Here is a 4218-nt window from a genome sequence, read left to right on the forward strand (position 1 = left end):
CATGGACTGTAGTCCACCAGGCTCCTCTATCCATAGGATTCTCTTGGCAAGAATACTGGAGTGGATAGCCATTCACTTCTCCAGGAGATCTTCTGGATCCTGGGAATGATCCTCAGTCTCCTGCATTGTGCGTAGATTCCTTACCATCTGACCTTCCTATGTATCCTTTTTTAGAGAAGGCAATGGCACCCCACTCCAGTACTCTTGCCTGGAAAATCACATGGGCAGAGGAGCCTAGTAGGCTGCAGTCCAAGGGGTCGCTAGGAGTCCAACATGACTGAGTGACTTCACTTTCACTTTTCACTTTCATGCATCGGAGAAAGAAATGACAACCCACTCCAGTGTTCTTGCCTGGAGAATCCCAGGGACAGGGGAGCCTGGTGGGCTGCCGTCTATGGGGTCGCACAGAGTCGGACACAACTGATGCAACTTAGTAATAGTAGTAGTAGCATGTATCCTTTTTATTTTTTATTTTTCATCTTCCCAGCAAAATTGCAATCAAGGTGGTTAAGTACTGCTAGGAAATCACACAGCTCTAAAGAGAAGAATCTCTTTATATTCTTAGCCTCCAAAATAACCTCAATGGGGCTTTAATAGGGTTTTCTAATTCTAATTGTCAAACATTTTATGAATTTATTTCATGGATCTCTCTACTTACTTTAATACTAATTATCCTCACTTCAAATTTTCTATTCTATGGTCTTTTGATACTGCATTCTTCAGTTGTTGCTGTGTTTTAATGTGTCCTCCGACTCATCCTACATCTATCCAGAGGATAGATGTCTTCTATCCATACCTTTAATGATAGTATTCCTCTCTTCCTCAATCCATCTTTGACCCACTATACAGGTTCTCCCTGAGTAAACTCACTCATTTTTTACATAATGGCAAGTCATATTTCTGTATTCCCAACTGAGATTTTACCCTGAATTCAGACTCATCCAAAATCAGGCTGTTCCACCTAGGCTGTTCCATATCTAGTTCCACCTAGATGGTCTACAATGCATCAAACTCATCACACTTTACTTGGTTATTCCTCCAATAGCCACCCAATATTTTTGGCTGGTACTCTGGAAGACATTTTTGGTTCTTCTCCCTCACTTCCCATATCCAGGAAATCAGTCTTGTCTTGTTCAGTTGCTCAGTCATGTCCAACTCTGCAACTCCATGGACTGCAATTTACAAGGCTTCCCTGTCCTTCAGTTCTGTCAATTTATTCCTGTAAATATCTTCCTAATCTTTGTCTTTTCCATTCCTACTGCCTTCATACTATCTCAGGCCTTCTTCTCTGGCTTGGCATACTGTAATTTTTATCCAATTGTTATTTATTTATTTATTTACTGTCCTCTCTTTCTTCAGAATTGTCAAAATGATATGTGTAAAGAACAGTCTGGGCTAATCACTTCTCCTCCTAATACATTCCCTATGAGGTAAAGTCTAACAGCATATTAGTCCCCTGATTATCTTTCCAGGACTTTTCCTCTCCTGCTCTTACCTGTACACCATGCAGAGTTATACCAATAGTGTTATTATGTGTAACCACACACCCTCTTCTATCTCCATGTTGTCTTCCAGCAAATTCTGATTCAGCTTTTCTAATTCAGGTCAGAAATCACTTTCTCCAAGAAGTCTTATCTGACTTCTCTATAGTCTTGCCTCAGCCACATGGATTAGGTGCCCACATGGTATCCCCAATGGGATATATTTATTTTTGTTTTGCCATGTTGTGCTATAAATATGCTTTATCTATAGCTATAGAGAGAAAATTTGTTGCATCAAGGTAGGTACTGTTTCTTACTCATCTTTTTAGTCTCAGCACTTAGCATAACATCTGACAAAGATAGACTTAAAAAAATATTTATTGAACTGTTTAATACTTTGAGCATGCAATATTCTACCTGGACAGTCTATTCAACTATTCTCTCTCTACAGATATGCCACACATTTTTGTGGATTTAGGACCCTGGAATGTTTTGTTTTGTTTTTCCCCATCTTAACTCTTTTGTTCCCAAGGTTGAATGTAATTCAGGCTTACCAAGTCATGGATTGTCTTAGACACCATGGCTTGTTCAGAAATGACTGATTGACCAAACTAAGGCCAATCTGAATGTTTCCAAAACTTGAGATATGAAAATAAGAGTGACTTTCTTTTCTACATGGGCTAAGTTGGTAGAATGTGAAACTGTGGCTGATGGGAATAGCAACCTCCACCAGCCACATGGAGGAAATCTGTTTGCAGAGGGAGACATGAAACCAAAAAGTAGGAGGAGACAGAGCTGAAAAATTAGAGAGTTCTGTTAATCTTGTGTGAATCTTAAAAGCAACTGTGTCTGAAATCACATTCTCCCTGATATTTCCCTGTTAGATAAGTCAATACAATTCCTTAAGGTAATTGAGTTTGTTATAGATACTTTAAAGTAAGAGTAACATCTAGAATATTATTCAAAGCATGTCTTGATCCCTGACACTTCTCTAAACCTCCTAGCCCAGAATATATTTCTCCCCCTGGATTCCATGGATCAATTTTTCTACTGGCGTCTTATACATAATAATTAAGATCATTCAGGTAGAGAGAGAGTCGAGATGAAGATATAGAGTCATGTCATTTCACACGTGCTTAAGTCTATCCATAACAGAAAATAATTTATATACCTTGGTCTTCACCTTAGGTGAGGCAAATTTACTTACTTGTTGTATGTTTCTTCTTAAAATAATTTGACTTATATTTCTGCCTTTGACTTATAACTAAAGATTCTTGATAAGTATGCATGAATCTCAAAAGCTAGAACCCCTGTTCCCAAGGAAGTTCTAGACCTCTCACTGGGGAGGAGGAAAGGCCACACAATGCTCTATTCAAAGCAGCACATAAAATGAATTGAGACCCTGAGGAAGAATTGATTAATTAAAATAGAGAGACAATAGATAGAAGAATAGAGGGGTTACTGATAAAAATTAGGGCTTAGACATGAAGAAACATGGTAAGTGCCTAATTAATAGTGATTGAATTAATAAAGAAAACATGGAAAATTGATTTTTTAAAAATCTGGTTTTCCTTAAAAATCATTAAGCTGCTTTCACTGAGAGAAAAGTATATAAAGAAAGTGTTTCCTGTCATTCGAGCGCTGTTCACAATTTCAAGCAAGGTTGATTAGGTCAGTGTCATAGGTGCTAAGGAGATGTGCTACAAAAACATCAAAGTCAAGTAAATATCACATCATGAATTATTGTTTTAGCGGAAACCATTCTTGCCCTACATAAGGTGCTTTTGGGAAAATAAAAGGCCTAATGAATAATTTATCTTTGGATAACCTTGCTTTCTTTCTAAGTTCAAGGAACAGACAGATTCATAAAAGGCACATAACTAGATTACCTCAAGGAACAAAACTCTGGGCACAGAGTGGGTCAAGAATAGTCCTCTCAAGTGGGTTTCTTTTGCAATTTTCTTGTCCATCTTAAAAATAACTGTGCTCCTGCAGAAAATATATGGCTCTTAGTACATCTTGTGACAGGAATAATCATAGCTAAGGGAGAAGACTGTGTTAGCCTGTTTATTCTCATGGGTCAAAACTAAACTAGCCACCTTCCCCCTGTTCTCTCTTCTGTATTTTCAGTCTCAGAAAATGGCACCATGGTGTATTAAGCACTAGAGCTGGAATACTGGGAGTCACTTTACATCCTCCTCATTCTCTTCTTCCCCAAATCTGTTTTCTGACCGTGGTTTATTCATTTCAGTACATCAGTATGAAAGCAGCAACACGTCTCCTTCTTTCCGTTCCTACTTCTATTGCCTTAATTCTGATGTCACCACCTCTCTTCTTAGTCTAACCACATTTTTCAGAGAGAAAGGCCTATAAGAGCAAGCATGAACGTTTGTGAGCTAGACTGAGGGTAAACAACAACAACAACAACAACAACAACCAACAACAGTACCAAAAAGAATTGTCTGGGAATAAAAGCACCCAGGTCAAACTGGGGGGGAAAAAAAAGAGAGGCCACGTTTTTGGTTTGGAGCTAAGCCTGGAGAAGCAGGTATAATGAGGTAGGATTAAAGATACAAGAAAGAAGAAAACAAGTGGTAGATATTCTCTGAAGAATGCAAATATGAGGTGACCTGGATTAATTTTAAAGTTGGTGGCATTACTTGTGGAGACCTTTGAGCACATGCATATGGAAACCAAATGCACACGCATAACTGAGCCACAGTCATTCATATCCTGA

This window comes from Capra hircus, chromosome 1, assembly GCF_001704415.2.
Source record: "Capra hircus breed San Clemente chromosome 1, ASM170441v1, whole genome shotgun sequence".
NCBI classification, from domain to species: domain Eukaryota; kingdom Metazoa; phylum Chordata; class Mammalia; order Artiodactyla; family Bovidae; genus Capra; species Capra hircus.